This window comes from Leopardus geoffroyi, chromosome B3 (assembly GCF_018350155.1).
Source record: "Leopardus geoffroyi isolate Oge1 chromosome B3, O.geoffroyi_Oge1_pat1.0, whole genome shotgun sequence".
NCBI lineage: Eukaryota > Metazoa > Chordata > Mammalia > Carnivora > Felidae > Leopardus > Leopardus geoffroyi.
This window is the reverse complement of record NC_059337.1, coordinates 11732131-11751103: the sequence shown is the minus strand read 5'-3', so window position 1 is coordinate 11751103 and position 18973 is coordinate 11732131. Positions and strand designations below refer to the sequence as shown.

The window sequence follows — 18973 nt, the reverse complement described above, 5'->3', positions numbered from 1 at the left end:
TCCAACCCAAACCTTATATTTTATAGCAAATCCGAGAAGAAAATGGCATTATAGCATAAGCTTTGACCCTAGGGAAGAACAAATAGAAACACATCTCCACTAAACAAACAGAACCAGGTGCTGGCACTTTGCATATCTTCCCCCTCCAACCCCAGCAACTGTTTTTTAAAAAAAACTTATTGTTATGAAAAAAAAATCTACAGAAGTAGAAAATTGGGGTGCCTAGCTGGCTCAGTCGGTAAAGCATGAGACTCTTAATCTCAGGGTTGTGAGTTCGAGCCCCATACTGGGCATGGAGCCTACTTTAATAAAAGAAGCAAAAAATAGTGTTATGAACCCCCCATGCTTCCCTCAACCCACGATTCTTAGCCAGTAGTCAGCCTGGTTTAATCTGTACTCGTGGTCCCCACCAGGTATTTCTTTGTTGTTAAACACTTTTTATTTAGATAATTTCAGGGCTACTGAAAAACTACAAGAATAGTCTCACAAACATCTGTATCAGTGATTAACCGATTTTTCCCACCTTCATTGAGGTATAATTGACATATAACATTATGTAAGTTTGAGTTAGGTAATGTGTTGATTTGATAATATTGCAAAAGGACTATGGCCATAGCATTAACTTAGATTCACCAATTAACATTTAGCCACATTTGCTTTATCTTTTCCCCTCCCCCCCCCCCTTTTTTTTGAAAAGAGAGAGTGTTCGAGCTGGGGGAGGGGCAGAGGAAAAGAGAGAATTCCAAGAAGGCTCCATGCTCAGCATGGACCCCACAACCCTGGGAGCATGACCTGAACAGAAATCAAGAGTCAGACACTCAACCGACTGAGCCAACCCAGGTGCCCCTCTTCTCGCTTTCTTTTTATTTATATGAGAATTGCAGAGCATTCCTATTTTAAAGTTCAGGAACCTAGGGTTTAGAGAGGTAAATAAGTAGGATGAGCAGTTTACTGGGACCAGAATCGAACCACATGCTAGTTGTAATCTTTTCTCCCCATTTTGTTCTTTGTGGCTTTGATTCTTTTGAAACCTTCCCTTATCTGTATTTTGTCCTCTGCCTGCAGTTAGATTTTTTTTTTTATGATTTTAATTTTAAGTAATCTCTACATCCAAGGTGGGGCTCGAACCCACAACCCTGAGATCCAGAGTCACATGCCCCACCCACTGAGCCAGCCAGGCCACCCTTGTAGTCAGGTTTCTAATGCTGCCTTCAGTGTTTCTTCCTTTCCTTTACCACTTGCTGGTCTTCATCCAGATGGCCTCAATGCTTCTCCAGTCTTCACTCCATGGTGGTCTCATCCCTGCCCACCTGACTCTACATGGTTCTGTCTTTGAACTCTAGACTCAGATGTTCCTTTCCCTTCTGGATGTTTCTGCTAGATGTCCCAGAAGCCCCTCATAGCGCCGTCTAACACTGAGCTCATGACTCCCCACTACCCAACCACTATTCAAGACCCTTCCCCCCCCACCCCCCACCCCCCTCCTCGGTTTCCCTTCCATCTCCTGTGCTGTCTGAACCGTCTCTGGCACTTTCTTGCGCCCACCCCCTAGCCATTGAGCCAAACTGTCTCTTTATCTCCATTGCCCCTACCCTGATCCCAGGCTCCTCCTTCCTTCCTGGACCCCATAGACGGTTCTCTAGCTGGTCTCCCTACATCCACCTGGCTAGCCCTCAGTGGAATCCCTGGAGCAGAGACAAGTGACCCCTTCAGAATGCAGTTGTGACCTTGTCAAAGGCAAATCCAGTTTAGCCACCCAGCTCTGTCCCTTCCCAGGGTGCAGAACCCTTCAGTGACCTATTGCTTTTTGGATCTAGACCCACATCCCCTGAGTGAGCAAGGCTTATGAGGCCCTTCGAGGCTTGGCTCCTGCTCAGCCCTCCAGGATGGGCAGCTCCCAGCCCATTGCCCAGTCCTGTGGGTTCCAGCTACAGTCCTCCCTCTCACTTGGGAGCCTTTGACAGGCTCTTCCCTCCACCTGAGTGCTCCCTTCCCTCCCCTTACCCACCAAGTCCTGTTCTTCAGACCTTAGCAGCTACCCCTTCTTGGCCTCACCTCATTCTCAGGGTTGCTCTCCTCCCCAGGGGGCCGGCTCGCCCCTTGTGCAGTATCACAACCCTTGTGATATTTTACTGGTGTGATTCTTTGTCCATTTTCTCACCTGGAACTGTAAGGTCTGTGGAAAGAGGCTATGTCTTCCTTTGCTGATCCTTGTGGTGCCAGGCACACAGAAGGTATTGAATAATTACTTCCTGAATGAGTGAATGAGTTAATACTGAGCAACAAATAGCGCTCAGTTCGGCGAACCAACATTAATAACTAATTACTTAGCACCGTTACTGCCATCTAGTGGCAACTCATGTTATTATCCCGCTGGGCCCATCGTCAATGATTGCCCTTCATGGTGGAGATCTGTCACTCTGCTCCTGGCACAGAAGGAAATCAATACACGAATAAGAATAATAGATACTTGTTGCGCTCTGGCCTTGCTTCAAGTACTATAAGAGACACGTGAAAAGACTGCCTACTTGATGCCTGAGCAAAGCGGTCTGTCCAGGGTCAGGGGCTAGAGGGAAGACCCTTCATTCAACACCAGGAAACAGAGCCTGTGTTTTTTAACTCTGCCTCACTGTTTCTGCATTTCTGCCACTTAGCATATGAATTCTACCCATAGGACAACTGGGATTGTTGTAGTGGTTGCAGAGGGCTTGAACAAAACCCTCTTTAATGGCAGGAAACATATTTTGGAACTAGAGAGGGTACTCTGGGGCTCTTCAGATTTCAATAAAACGTCTGAATTCCCGGAGGGTTGCTTATGCTGCAGCCGGGGACCTGTGAGTGCTCTCATTTCGAAGGCCCCTGTACTATTGGATATGCAATCTTTCTGGGGGGGTTCACAGATACTTTTTCTTGGCCTGTATTTCCTAGGCTTTTGGACTTTGTGGCCTAGAAAGCTCTAAGTCTCTCCAAAGCCTTAGATAAGTCTCTACAAAGCCTCAGATCTTTCATGGAGTACATTTTGAAACAATCTTCCGAAAGCACACTTGAGATCTATGGTAAACATTAATTATACGTACACCAGCTGTCTCATGGTTTTTGAAACAAGGGAGAACATATATGAAGTGTATGAAACAGTTGTACTTTGTGTTATGTTCCTGAAAACTTCATGCAAGTACATTTTGGATGGGCAGGTAAATTTGATGTATATATTTTTAACGTTTATTTATTTTTGAGAGAGAGAGAAAGCGTGGAGGAGTGGCAGAGAGAGAGGGTGGTGGCGGGGGGTGGGGTGGGTGGTGGGGAAGAGAGAGGATCCAGTGTGGTTCTGCGAAGACAGCAGGGAGCCTGATGTGGGGCTCGAACTCACGAGCAGAGCTGTGAGATCATGACCTGAGCTGAAGTCAGACGCTTCAGCTCTGAGCCACCCAGGTGCCCCAATAATGTTATCTATGTCAAATAAAGTAAAGGGAGCCACAGTGTTAACTTTTACTGGCAAGTTGGGTGGAGAAGTAAGATGCGTACTATTTATTTAAGAGATCTGTGGTGAATTCTGTTGCAGAGAATGGTTTTAAATGTGAACTTTCAGGGCACCTGGGTGGCTTAGTTGGTTGTGTCCGACTTCTCAGGTCACGGTCTCATGGTTCGTGGGTTCGAGCCCCACATCGGGCTCTGTGCTGACAGCTCAGAGCCTGGAGCCTGCTTCGGATTCTGTGTCTCCCTCTCTGTCTGTCCCTCCCCCACTTGTGTGCATGCTCTCTCTCTTTCTCTCTCTCAAAAATTTTAAATAAACGTTAAAAAAAAATTTTAAATGTGAACTTGCATCAGAATCACCTCTGCTTGTTAAAGCATAGGTTGTTGAGGCCCCACCCCCAGAGTGTCTGACTCAGTGGGGCTGGGAGAGAGCCAGATAATTTGCGTTTCTAACCAGCTCCCAGGGGATGTTAATGTAGTTGGTCTAGAGACCACACTTTGTAAACTACTTGAGCGGTGAATTATACCCTAATTTATTGCAGTTCTGTTTCCTTTCTGTCTTTTCCCGGCAGGTCAAGATCCACCAACCTTCACTGTTACTCTTCCCCCGATGGAGGAAAACAGGACGGAGGGATTCTCCATCAGCTTCAGTCTCTGTCCAGCCTCCACCTGGAAGCCACAGCTCTGCTAACACACAGGTCAGGTGGTTGATGTTGCCCCAGACCTTTCAGGATAATCATTTATTCTCACAGAATAAAATCTCTCCTTTAGTACGATGCCCGAGGCCTTTATATCTGGCCCCTCCTTACCTCTCTATCCTTTTTCCTCTAATGTGGCATTCTGGTTTTTCACATTCCGAACTTTCTGCTCGCAGCATTTCTTTGGCTACTTAATTCCCTTTTGTGTTCCTCAACCTGAGGATAAAACTGCCTAACTGTCTGATCCTGGCATACGTAGGTTTAAGGGACGACTGAACAAATGCATGAATGAATAAATGAATACATAAGAGGACAGAAAATGGATTCCCCCCCCCCCCCCAAATGTTTATTTGTTTATTTTGAGAGAGAGCGAGCATGAGCAGGACAGGGGCAGAGACAAAAGGAGAGAGAGGCTTCCAAGCAGGCTCCACGCTGTAAATGCAGAGCCCGATGCGGGGCTTGATCCTACGAACTGTGAGATCATGACCTGAGCCGAAATCAAGAGTCAGACCCTCAACTGACTGAGCCACCCAGGCACCCCAAGAAAATGGGTTTTTTAAAATTGTGGTAAAATACATATAACATACAACTTACAATCTTAAGCATTTCTCAGCGTACAGTTCAGTGGCATTAAGTGTGGTTATACTGTTGTCCCATCATCACCGCCATCCATCTCCGGAACATTTTTCACCTTGTGAAACTGAAGCTCTGTGCCCATTATCCACCAAGTCTCTACTTCCCTCTCCCCCCACTTCTGGTCACTACCATTTGGCTTTCCGTCTCTACGGGTTTGACTTCTTTAGGTTTGGTGGGATCATGCAGGACTGGTCCTTTTGTGACTGGCTTCCTTCACTCAGCATAATGCCCTCAAGGATCATGCATGTTATCGCGTGTGTCCGAATGTCCTTTTTTTTTTTTTTTTTTTTTTTTTTTTCAACGTTTATTTATTTTTGGGACAGAGAGAGACAGAGCATGAACGGTGGCGGGGCAGAGAGAGAGGGAGACACAGAATGGGAAGCAGGCTCCAGGCTCTGAGCCATCAGCCCAGAGCCCGACGCGGGGCTCCAACTCACGGACCATGAGATCGTGACCTGAGCTGAAGTCGGACGCTTAACCGACTGAGCCACCCAGGCGCCCCAGTCCTTTTTTTTTTTTTTAATGTTTATTTATTTTTGAGAGAGACTGTGCATATGTGAGCGTGTGAGCGGGGGAGGGGCAGAGAGAGGGGGACTGAAGATCCGAAGCAGGCTCTGTGCTGATAGCAGACAGCCCCATGTGGGGCTCGAACCCACAAACTGTGAGATCATGACCTGAGCTGAAGTCGGACACTTAACTGACTGAGCCACCCAGGTGCCTCTGAATGTCCTTTTTTTCTTTTTTCTTTTTTTAAGGTTGGATAATATTCCATTGTAGGTATTTACTGCCTTTTGTTTATCCTTTTGTACAGAGGATAGATTTTTATACCAGGATTTAATTTTCAGCACTGTTTGAAGTAACAAAAGGTTGGAAGCCATTTAAATGTCTGTGTGTAGGGGATCAGTGATATAAAGTAGACATAACCTCACAGTGGAATAACAAAAAAATGGGGCCTCTCCTGAACTGGTACAGAATAGTCACCAAAATAGAACATTACAGTGTTGAAAACAGTATAGACTGTTTTACTTTTGGTGTAATACCAAAAAAAAAAAAATTCCAAAACAGGGCATATGTACATGCTTTCCATAGTCGCCAGAGGCTGTGTCTGGGGGAGGGAACCAGATGATGTACTTTTTGCTGTGTGCCTTCCCCTCCCCACCATGTACTCTTTGATATCTTTCGCATTTTGTACCAAGCGTTATGTATTTCCTCTTTAAAAATGTTGAAAAGAATGCAAATAACCTGTCCAGAGGGAAAAGTGATTAATTTCCTGCAGATCTTACATAAGGAAGGATGCTTTGTGCTTACAAATAATTATTAAGTCAGTAAGAAAGACTTAAATTAAATTAAACTTGGTTGGTTAATTCTCTTGACTCTCAGTAGAGATTAACAACGGATCTGATTCTTCGACTACCCCAGGGATTTTTTAATAACAATGTTATCAGCAGTTTGGGGATCAGATCTATGCAGTACTCAGAGACTGACCTGAAAAAGCTCCATCCAAATGAATTTAAGGACAAAGCCTTGACTTGATGCACTGCTCCTCTTTTTTTTTTTTTTTTTTTAATTTCTTACAGTTTATTTATTTTGAGAGAGTATGAGTGGGGGAGGGGCAGAGAGAGAGGGAGAGAGAGAGAATTCCAAACAGGCTCCACGCTGCCAACACAGAACCCAGTGTGGGGCTCGAACTCATGAAACTGTGAGCTCATGACCTGATCTGAAAACCAAGAGTCGTTAAACCAAGAGTCGTTTAGCTGACTGAGCCACCCAGACATCCCTTAAATTTTTTTTTTAGTGTTTATTTATTTTTGAGAGAGAGAGAGAGAGAGACAGAGATAGAGCATGAGCAGGGGAGGGGCAGAGAGAGGGAGACACAGAATCGGAAGCAGGCATCAAGCTCTGAGCTGTCAGCACAGAGCCCGATGCTGGGCTCGAACTCATGAACCCTGAGATCATGACCTGAGCCGAAGTTGGACACTTAACCAACTGAGCCACCCAGGCACCCCTGATGCATTGCTCTTCTTAACGGCTATTCAAGTGCAGGCTTCCAAGGGAACACTCCTTCACAGCTATCTAAAGCTTCAAGGAAAACTGCTTTTAGATGAATTTGATAGCCTTGTCTGAATAAATGCTTACGTCTGAATCCAAAGGGGTTGGTGTCTCCAGATCAGGGTCCATGGATAGGCCTTCTCATAGAACGAATATTTGTTCATAACGGAGGTATCTGAGTTAATCACCAGCATTTGCATTATGGGCTCCTCAGTGCCTAAGCAATGCAGGCATACCTTCAAAACTGTGAGATTATCTGGGGGCACTTGGGGGGCTCAGTCAGTTCAGAGTCCAACTTCCGCTCAGGTCGTGATCTCACAGTTCATGAGTTCAAGCCCCACATCTGGGCTCTGTGCTAACACTGCGGAGCCTGGAGCCGGCTTCAGATTCTGTATCTCCCTCTCTCTCTACCCCCCCCCCCCCCCCACGTTCTGTTTCTCTCCTCTCAAAAATAAGTAAACATTAAAAAAAAAAAAAAGCTGTGAGATTATTCAATCCTTGCTCTCAGATGTAAGATCATGCTAGCACCTTAACACCGAGACAGATGGCCCTGGACATTCATTACCAATGACAATTTTTGTTTCAAATATTCCCATTGATAAAAAGGTAATCATCATGTGCCTGGCTTCTGAAGAAATATGCTTGGAAATTCTGTATAATTGGTGTGGCTGTGATGACTCTGGATATCACTAATAATGGCTTACATTTCTATAGCTCCTTCCTACTTCTCAGTGACTCTTCATTGGTCTCAAAGCAAAGAGTCCTTCCGGAGGCACCGAGGGTTTTCAGGATCTGATCCCGATCCTGTCTGTCTGATCCTGTCTCTTCATACCCCTGCACCTTCTGTAATATCTTCTCCAGCTGTCCCCAAGTGTTCTGTTGTTTGTGTTTGCTGGACTTTGAACTCCTGTGGGCAGTGGGTCTCAAGACTCCTCCGGCATTGTGTCAGCATCTTTTGGGGGGCTGGTTAAGGCAGGGCGTTAGGCTCCACTCCAGAGTTTCTGATTCAGTAGGTGAGGCTTAGACCTGAGAATTTTTTTTTTTTTTAATTTTTTTTTTCAACGTTTATTTATTTTTGGGACAGAGAGAGATAGAGCATGAACGGGGGAGGGTCAGAGAGAGAGGGAGACACAGAATCGGAAACAGGCTCCAGGCTCTGAGCCATCAGCCCAGAGCCCGACGCGGGGCTCGAACTCCCGGACCGCGAGATCGTGACCTGGCTGAAGTCGGACGCTTAACCGACTGCGCCACCCAGGCGCCCCAGAATTTTGTTTTTAAAGAAGCATCTAGTTGATGATGATGGTTGTGGTCTGGGGATTACCCTGTGATGACCTCTGCTCTGGGGGAAAGGACTGGGCTTGCATTCTTCCTTTCTGTGTCTATAGCGTCTGCGCCATCTTGGTGCGTGTTGGGAGTCAGCAGGTATTGGTGTTGAATGAATGAGTGCAAAGACAGTTATGTTGGGTACTGTGTACACTGGGTGTTTCCAGTAATACACCAGAGGGAAATCTGAACAGTGTCAGTGAACGGATGACGAAGACGGTGAGGGAAGAGGCAGTGCCGGGTACACAGGAAGAACTCAGTAAGCACAGGGAAAAAGAGGAGGGAAAAGTGTAGGTAAGGTGTGAGGGAAGTCAAGAGTGAGGAGGTGAGGGAGATAGATTCTTTGTACCTCCAGAAGTTGAGCCCTAACACATTAATTTTGTAACGTTTCTTATTTTCTTAAAAAAATTTTTATTATTTTTTTGCTTTAGAAAGAGAGAGTGAGAGAGCATGAGTTGGGGAGAGGGGCAGAGGGAGAGAGAGAGAGAATCTCAGGCAGGCTTCACGCTAAGCCCAGAGCCCAAGGCTCAATCCCATGACCCTGGGATCATGATCTGAGCTGAAATCAGGAGTTGGACGCTCAACCAACTGTGAGCCACCCAGGTGCCCAACATTTCTTCTTTTCTTTTTAAGATTTGTTTTTTTTAATGCTTATTTATTTTGAGAGAGAGAGACAGTGTGAGTTGGGGGCGGGGGGGTAGGAAGAGAGAGGGAGACATAGAATCCAAAGCAGGCTCCAGGCTCTGCGTTGTCAGCACAGAGCCCGATGTGGGGCTCAAACCCATGAACCACGAGATCATAACCTGAGCCAAAGTCGGACACTTAACCAACTGAGCCACCCAGAGGCCCCAACATTTCTTATTTTCTAGTGTAAACTTTTGTAGGCTGTAAACTTCCATCTAATTGATGTTTTCTTAAATCCTGTGTGTCTCAGGTTATAGTTATTTTGTTACGGTTCACTTTTACGTGTTTTGAGATTTCTATTATAATTTCTTCTTTGATCCATGAGTTATTTAGAAGTGTATCTTACATTTCCAGTCATGGGGTTTTCTTGTTATCTTTGTGTAATTGCAAACTGCATTGTGGTCCAAGCACGTAGTCAGTATGGTGTCATTTTTTTGAGGTAATCCTACTGGCCTATCACGGGGCTGCTTTTTGTAAATGTTTCATGTGTGCTTGAAAACAATGTGCTTTCCCCATTTGCTGGACGCTGTGGTCTATGTACGTCCCCTGGACCAAACTTAACAATGGAACCATCTTTATTCATATGATTGTTAATATAGTTCTACCATTTTTGGGCAGCTTGATCTCTTTGAAAGAGGAATGTCAGAATCTCTCACTTGATGGTGGATTTATCAAGTTCTCCTTGCAGCTGTGTTAATTTTTGCTTTGTATGTTAGGTACATACAAAGTTAGACTCGTGTTTTTCTGATGAATGCAACCTTTTATTATCATGAAGTTATGTTGTCATCTCTTTGTTTACAGCCTGTTTTGTCCGATGGTACAGCAACATCAGCTTTCTTATAGTTAGTATTAGCCTGCTGTATTATTTTTGATCTTGGGCTTTTCACCTTTCTCTGTATGTCTTCTCTCCCTCCCTCCCTCCTTCCCCCTGTCTCTCTTTTGAGGGGGATGGCTTCTCTTTAAAATAGCAGGTATAACCTTTTGATTGTTGTTACAAAATCCAGTCTGAAAAATCATTTTTTTTAATTGGAAAGTTTTGCCTTTTATTATAATTGCCGATATATTTAGATTTTTTTCCTATCATCTTATTAAAATCTGTATTTCCTTTTTTTTTTTTTGGCTCCTCCCCTTTCACTATCACCTACCTTTCTTCCTTCTTTTGGGTGATAGATGGTTTTGTTTTCCCCCTTATTCTAGTACACCCTACTTCCAGATATTTGGACATTCTGTGTCAATATAAAAATATTCATTCTTTCTAGTGGTTACCCCAGATATTTTGATGTATATACTAAACAAAATTTATTTAAAGTTTGTTGGGGCTTCTGGGTGGCTCAGTCAGTTGACTGTCTGACTCTTGATTTTGGCTCAGGTCATGACCCCAGGTTGTGGGTTCAAGCCTCGCATGGGGCTCTGCACTGAGTGAGGAACCTGCTTGGGATTGTCTCTCTTCCTCTCTCTCTGCCCCTCTCCTCCACTTGCTCACACACTCCCAAATTTTTTTTTAAAGTTTGTTAAAGAACAAAGATGAAGATCTAATTGGTTTTATCAAGTGATTCACAAACTGGGAAGCACCCAGTCCGGTAAGTAGAAGGGAGCTCCAAGAAGTTGTACCAAATGGAAGGTTTTTATAAGATGGAGAGTACAGGAAGAAGGAAGTTATTAGCAGAAGAAAGGAAAGGATTATTTCAAGCTAGGTCACTTTCTCCAACAGGGAAGAGCAAAGGGTTTTATCATGCAGATTACCTCATCTTCTTCTCCGGGCAGTGGAGAGGGCCCATGTGACAGTAACCTCGTTGGTGTTGACCAGAAAACTCCCGACTGCCTGGTTTGGACTATGTTTCTGGGGGAGGTTGAAATTGCAGTTAGGTTAGATATTAAGCCCCAGTTTAGTGACATGGCCTAGCATGAGTGACTCCATCTTGGGCGTGTTTTTCTTTCTTTCTTTTTTTTAAACAGGTTAATCAATTTCTTATCTTCTTTCAGATACAAAGCTCTTAGAATGTTTAGATCAGCATCTTCAAATTGGAGCATTCATGCATTTACATTATATATAGTATGGTGATTGTTTTACGGGAATCAATTTCCAGATCCTCTGTTTTCACATGCACTCTTTTCTAAAATTGATTTCCTGGCAGCCCCTTTGAGATGAAAGGACGGGGTTTTGTGTTTTTTTTTGTTTTTTTTTTCTGGCTTCATCTTTCTTAATCTCCATTTTTCTCTCTGGCCCATCCTGAATCTAACTCTGGCACATTATGCTGAGTGTACAAGCCTTTAAGCTACCAACAAGGAGTTGACTAAAAAATATTGGTGTTAGGTTTGAGGTTGGTAATTTTTTTTTTAATATTAGAACAATATTTAATATTTATTTGTTATTTTAAAAAATGTTTATTTATTTATTTTGAGAGAGAGCACGTGTGAGTGGGTGATGGGTAGAGAGGGAGAGAGAGAATCCCAAGCAGGGATTCATGCTGTTGCAGGGCTCGATCTAAAGAACTATGAGATCATGACCTGAGCTGAAATCAAAGTCAGACGCTTAACCAACCGAGCCACTCAGGTGCCCCTGAATAATTTTTTTAAAGTAGTCTATACACTCTACATGGGGCTTGAACTCATGACCCTGAAATCAAGAGTTGCATGCTCTATTGGATGAGCCAGCCAGGCTCCCCTTTTATGAATAATTTTGATGTTAGATCACATTGATGAGAATTTAGCTAAACTGCTACATAATATTACTACCTCAGCATCTTTTTGTTGTTGTTTAAGATTTTATTTTATTTATTTATTTATTTATTTATTTATTTATTTTTTAACGTTTTTTATTATTTATTTTTGAGACAGAGAGAGACAGAGCATGAACAGGGGAGGGGCAGAGAGAGAGAGAATCTGAAACAGGCTCCAGGCTCTGAGCTGTCAGCACAGAGCCCGACGCGGGGCTCGAACTCACAGACCGTGAGATCATGACCTGAGCCGAAGTTGGACGCTTAACCGACTGAGCCACCCAGGTGCCCCTAAGATTTTATTTTAAAGTAATCTCTGTACCCAATGTGGGGCTTGATCTCACAACTCCGAGATCAAGAGTCCCACACTCCACCAACTGAGCCAGCCAGTTGCCCATCAACATCATTTTGTGTGACCAATCTGTCTGTATGGGCTATGGGCTTGGCCTCTCCCTAGATGCCAGCCACACTCTCTGACCTCCTTTCCACCCTATGTGGCATCTCGGTATGCTAGATACCTCCTCCAGGACCAGTGAGACAAAATAACTTTGTCTCTTTCTAATTTTTATTTTTTTTAATGTTTATTTATTTTTGAGAGAGAGAGAGAGAGAGAGAGAGAGAGAGAGAGAATGAACAGAAGAGGGGTAGAGAGAGAGGGAGGCACAGAATCCTAAGCAGGCTCCAGGCTCTGAGCTGTCCGCACGGAGCCCAATGTGGGGCTTGAACCCATGGACTGTGAGATCGTGACCCGAGCCAAAGTTGGACGCTTAACCAACTGAGCCACCCAGGCTCCCCTAACTTCGTCTGTTTTAATTACCTTGTGGTATTTTGTTGAAGGAGGTTCACCTTCCACACCCTCAGGTTCTGCTTAACAAGTGTTGATTTAACCCAGTTGCAATGGGCATATAATTCCGAAAAGTTCAGGGGCTTGAATGACATTACTTTCATGATAACCCTTCCATATCCAGTTATGTATCTTAGTGCTCTCATCTATATAGGCAAAACTTAGAAATGAAACTGAGGTTGAATCTTTCTTATGCTGGCAATTATTAATGCTCATCCATGAATACATGAATTAATTGGAAATAAAACCAACCCATTTGTTTCATTAGTAGATACATTTTGGTAAAATTTTACTTTATACAATTAAAAATTGTATGTCAAAATGTATATCTCTGTGTTGCATCAGTCAGTTGTGTACTAATCATAATTGTTATGGCAAGTCAAGCTGAAAAGATTTCTTTTTAACATTAGCCTTATACAGAGAATACAAATGTTCAATTTATATTCATATTTTGGCCACTAAGCAGTCTGGCAGAGCAGTCTATAAAAGACTTTCAAGAATACAAATGGTTACATTAGAGTGCAGTTATATGGGGGAAATGGAAGAGAAATAATCAAGGGACAAAGGAAAGTTGTAAAGTAAGAAAGAGGCAGCCTCTGACATCTGGAGGCTACCCTGACACTAAGAGCTTGGCCTCTGTGTTGTTAGAAGCTGACCCAGGACTCCCTGCGAGGCTGTGCTGTCCTCCTGAGCAACATGATGATCTCATAGTTCACCAGCATCGTGTAGGGTCATTCTTTGACCGTGGCGATGTGAGCCAGAAAAGAAATAGGACTGTCTTATAATCTTGTCTAAGCATGGGCAAAAACAAGGTCACTGTGCAAACCAAAGTGATACTAAACATCCCTCTGGTCGATACCCCCTAGGAGGGCCCTCGTGATTCTCACTCTCCAGTGTCCATGCCTTGAGTGAGTGGGACCTGTAACTTGCTCCTAACAAACTGAATCTGATAAAGGTGATGGTTATTATTATTATTTTTTTTTTTGTGGATTATTATTCTGCATCTATATTCAACGTTTATTTATTTTGGGACAGAGAGAGACAGAGCATGAACGGGGGAGGGGCAGAGAGAGAGGGAAACACAGAATCGGAAACAGGCTCCAGGCTCCGAGCCATCAGCCCAGAGCCTGACGCGGGGCTCGAACTCACAGACTGTGAGATCGTGACCTGGCTGAAGTCGGACACTTAACTGACTGCGCCACCCAGGCGCCCCAAGGTGATGGTTATTTTAAATTATTGGCAAAGTTGAAGGCATTTTGCAGATGTAATTAAGGGACCTGATCAGGTGATTTTGAATCAAGAAAGGAAGACTTTCCTGGGTGGGCCTGACCTAATCAGGGTAGCCCTTTGGAAGAAGGTCTAGGCTTTCCCTGATAGTAGATGGTAGAGACTTCAGTAGCAGATTCTCTCTTTTTTTTTCGGCTTTGAAGTAACACATTGGCATGAATTCTATTCCTTCAAAGAAATGGATTCTGCCAACAACTTGAGGGAGCTTGAAGATGAATTCTTCCCTAGTCCAGTCTCCAGATGAGAATGTAGCCTCCTGGCACTCGATTTCGAGCCTTGTGAGACCCCGAGCAGAGGACCTAGTTAGGTTACTCCACAACTTGACCCACAGATGCTGAGATAATGGTGTTTAATAAACAGTTGCTAAATTTGTGGTAATTTGTCTGAAGCAATAGGAAACTAATATAAATCTGTTCTCCCAGCTACTATAAGTGATTGCTTCTCTATCATTTAAAGTGTTAGCTTTCCCTATTATTTTCTCCTTCTAGATAAGATTTATTTAACCCAACATAGAATTACTTCTGCTTCCTGACAGCATCTAGTTCAGAGCAAAGCCACGGTTCTTTGAAGTCTCCCTGAAAGTAACACAACCCCAAATCCTATGAGTCTTTTCTGATACCTTGTCACTGAGATGGCCTGCAGTTCCCCATGGTTAATGTTCTCCCTTGTTGCAATGAGTCTGTAAGTTCAAGTTGTTCATAGTCATCTTTGGCTGGAGGGCATTGATAAAGCTTTTGCTTTTTTTTTTTTTTAAGTTTATTTTTGAGAGAGACAGAGACAGAACAAGTGGGGGAGGGGCAGAGAAAGAGGGAGAGAGAGAATCCTGAGCTACCACCACAGAGCCCAATGTGGGTTTCAAACTCACGAAACTATGAGATCATGACTTGAGCTGAAACCAAGAGTCAGACGCTTAACCAACTGAGCCACCCAGGTGCCCAAAGTGTGTGCTTCTTTTTTTTTTTAATATTTATTTATTAAAAAAAAATTTTTTTTTTTTACGTTTATTTATTTTTAAGACAGAGACAGAGCATGAACAGGGGAGGGGCAGAGAGAGAGGGAGACACAGAATCTGAAACAGGCTTCAGGCTCTGAGCTGTCAGCACAGAGCCCGACGCGGGGCTCGAACTCACGGACTGTGAGATCATGACCTGAGCCGAAGTCGGACACTTAACCGACCAAGCCACCCAGGCGCCCTGATTTTTTAATTTTTTTTTAAAGTTTATTTATTTTTGAGACAGAGACAGAGCATGAACGGGGGAGGGGCAGAGAGAGAGGGAGACACAGAATCGGTAGCAGGCTCCAGGCTCTGAGCCATCAGCCCAGAGCCCCACGCGGGGCTCGAACTCATGGACCGCGAGATCATGACCTGAGCTGAAGTCGGATGCTTAACCGACTGAGCCACCCAGGCACCCCAATGTTTGTTTATTTTTGAGAGCGAGAATGAAAGACAGAACATGAGCAGGGAGGGGCAGAGAGATAGGGAGACACAGAATCCCAAGCAGGCTCCAGGCTCTGAGCTGTCAGCACAGAGTCCAACGTGAGGCTCAAACTCACAAACCATGAGATCATGACCTGAGTTGAAGTCAGACTTAAGCCTAACTGACTGAGCCACCCAGGTACCCCATGTTTGCGCTTTTTGAAGAGCTTGCTCATGTGTTTCCTGAAAGATTAATGATAGGTATCAACTCACTGTATTTATTAGGTTCCTTCCACTGGATAGGTTTAAAAGAGTGGTATAACAATTTAAAAATGCCACTAGTTTAATAGATTAGAAGTCATATAATTTGTAATTGTTTAATTGGGGAATGAAAAAATTTGCATGCTAACTTTAAAATTTGTGAAGAGACACATAGATGTATAAAATTCTTTTTATAGGGTATTCAAAATTGTTTGAACACCCTACTTTAGATCGTCTTTCTCCCACCCTACATCGATGATTTCAGCTCTAAATCTTAGTGCTGAGGCCAAGGAACTGAAGATTTCACTGGTGTCTGGCAACCATGTCCCCAGAGAAGAGGGCAGCTGTAAAAACTCCCAGACAGGCTGGCTCTGTGCCCAGGTCCAGCCAGCCTGCTGGAGAGCCAGTGCCCAGATGCGTGGCACAAACACAGCAGTGCTCCAGAATCTGAAAGAACCATGTGAGCTATAACAAGAGGCATCTCAGTGAGAAACATTGTGGACTGATGACCAAAGGGACTTCCGAGTGCTTGATTATCACACATGAGCCAAGGCCAGCACAAGATGGAGGTGGAAGAAGAAATAAGAGGTGGGGGGCATACATAGTGCAGTAGAGGTCCAGTAATGTCTGGATTTCTGGTCAACCCAAATGGATAGCATTTAGAGACAGATTTGGACTGATTGAACAACAGGCGCATGAATGGCTCAGTCGGTTAAGCATCCAACTCTGAGTTTCGGCTCAGGTCATGGTCTCAACGGTTGGTGACTTCGAGCCCCACATTGGGCTCCACTGCCAGTGCGGAGCCTGCTTTGGATTCTTTGTCTCCCTGTCCGTCTGCCCCTCCCCTGCTCGTTCTGTGTCTCCCTGTCCGTCTGCCCCTCCCCTGCTCGTTCTGTGTCTCTTTCTCAAAATAAATAAGTAAACATTAAAAAAAAAATTGACCAAACGTGAAGAATTGCTAAATTTCTTACACACTTGAGTTTGTGGTTGCAAATGGACACCTGCTACATGTGGAACGTTTTGCATACACTGTTGTTGGGTTTATAGGTGACCGGAAGCCCACTCAAGAATATATGGACCAATCCCAGATTAAGCCCTAAGGATGAGGGCTGCCTGAGTGCAACTTTTTCTAGGCAAGTTTTTACCTGCCAAGAAGTGACCCAAATGGAACTATAAGAGTTGGAATGAATGTGAAGCTTTTCGGTGGGGTTTTGACAACATCCTTCTTTCTGAAGCCAACAAAGCTGGTTGCTGGACTCGCACAAACAGAACCTGTCAAACCTAACAGGAACAGATGGCTGCATCTTTGCCCACACTTGTTGTCCTCCTCACCCATCCACACCGCTTGCTACTGGAGCTGCCCCCCATGCCTGAGGCACAAAAGCCACAAGTCACCTACATGGAGACATGCCTGAGACCCAAAAGAAGCCATAAGTCACCTACAGGGAGCAGAATGTGGACAGGTTGGGGAACAGTCAATGCTTCTTCCAAACACTAGAGAGTTCCTTTCTTCTGCTTCCTTCCTATAACTGTATTTCAGTGACAGGCCATCCAAATGGATTCCCTTCTCTGAGGGTATATAGCATAGGAATGGAATAATCCAGCACAGGGAGAGAGAGTAATGTATTTGAATGTGGGTGGGCATACTGGAACCACTCAAGTCAGAGGTTAAGGGGCCGTATGAGTCACCGGGAGCTTGTCACGGACAAGCTGTGTGTTTGGCTGCCGGGACTGAGCCTCTTCCTTCTGACCTTTGGCTGATGCATGTGGAAACACTTGTTCTTTTCACTGGGGCACACGGATTCCATGACGCTCTGTGTCACTTTCCAAACACAAAGAAGAATTTCATCCCTGGCCCCTGAGCGAAGGAGCAGAGGTGGGAGCAGCCCAGAGGTGGTTGGGAATCCTGGCCCCATCACTTTCCAGTGCAGATGCTCCGGCAAGCAGGCACTTGAGATTTCTCCAGTGTCAAGTGGGGGGCTAATTATGCAGGTCTATGGGTTTTACAGAGGTCTGGTAAATCAGGAAGTTTTGTTCTCCATTCTGGGTTGAAACCAAGAGCCTGCTGGGTCTGCTCTTGCTACTTGTGGTGGGAGGGGAGGAAAAGGAGGTAGAGAAGGGACTGTTTTGGGTTGGAACATGGCAGGTCTTTGGCCATCTAGCAGCGTTTGATGGCTGCCGTGCGAGAGGCACTCCATCCTTGAATTGCATCAGGCGTGTGATTCAAAAGGTTTGTCAGCCCTGATGGAGGGATATGGCAATCTCACTCAATTCACAGCCTCTTTTAACAGTTCATTTGAAATTGCATCTAATTTAAGCTCATTCATAATCGCCTTTGATGTAAATAACCCCAAACGTGGAAGAGCCCATCCCGCAAGGCCTGGCAATTACTTCACAATGAAAACCTAACTGTAGGAACGTCAGTGTTGCTATGACAACCACAGAGAAGCCTGGTTGCCCACGGTTACCTATGTTAGCAGATGTCACTGGTGCTTGAGTCTTAGCTTGAATGAGCCTCGGGAGCATAATGGGGACAGGCAGTGGGAACTGTAGGAGCGGGTCTGGATGAAAGAACCTTCTTGCGCCTGTGGGCATCTCTGATACCCTTTTTGTTTTCTTACTGCTAATGGGTTCATGAAGAGTCTATTTCATTACAGGACCATTGAATTGTCATCTTGGAGCCAGAGAGTTCTAAGATGACCCCTCCTCTGAAAGGCCTTTCTTTTTTCTTTTCTTTTAAAAATTCTTTGTTACATTAAAAAAAAAAGTAATATAAATATGTGGTTCAAGCCTCAAAAAGCACCAAAGGTGTATGGGGAAGTTCTCTTTCCTGTCCTTCTCTCCCATCTTCCCACTTCCTGTTTTCCCCCAAAGGTGTTTTTTTTTATGCCTCTACAAATCAGTAGAAGATGTATTTCCTTTCTTTTTATTTTTGTACAACAGTGTATAATACATACAGAAGAATAGTGTATCATACACATGTTCTGTACCTTGCTTTTTCCCTTAATATGTCTTGAAATTATTTCATATCAATCTATGAAGTACTTCCTCAGTCTTTTTACAGGGCATAGTATTCCATCATATGGTTATATGGTTATGCCAAATGTAGTCAACTGGTCCCTAATAATGGCATTAAGGTTTTTTTTTTTTTTTTTAATTTTTACTGTTTATTTTTGAGAGAAAGAGAGGCAGTGTGAGCAGGGGGCGAGGGCAGAGAGAGAGAGAGAGAGAGAGAGAGAGAGGGAGACACAGAAACTGAAGCAGTCTCCAGACTTTGAGCTGTCAGCACAGAGCCTGATGTGGGGCCTGAACTCACAGACTGTGAGATCATGACCTGAGACTAAGTTGGACACTTAACCGACTAAGCCACCCAAGTGCCCCATGTTGGTTTTTTTTTGTTTTTGTTTTTAGTCTTTTTTTTTTTTAATTTTTATTTTAGAGAAAGAGCACAAGCAGAGGAGGGGCAGAGGGGGAGAAAGAGAGAGAGAGAGAGAGAGAGAGAGAGAGAGAGAGAGAGAATCTTAAGAAGGCTCCATGCCCAGCACAAAGCCTGATGTGGTGTTCAATCCCATGACCCTGGGATCAT

At 44.2% G+C, this 18973-nt stretch overlaps 1 non-coding gene across 1 annotated transcript; it reads left to right on the top strand.

Annotated features, from left to right (window-relative positions):
- The first annotated feature begins 220 nt into the window (after window positions 1-220).
- TRNAK-CUU lies at window positions 221-293 on the top strand. Its single transcript has one exon. It is a non-coding gene; the product is annotated as a tRNA-Lys (tRNA).
- The last annotated feature ends 18680 nt before the right edge of the window (window positions 294-18973 follow it).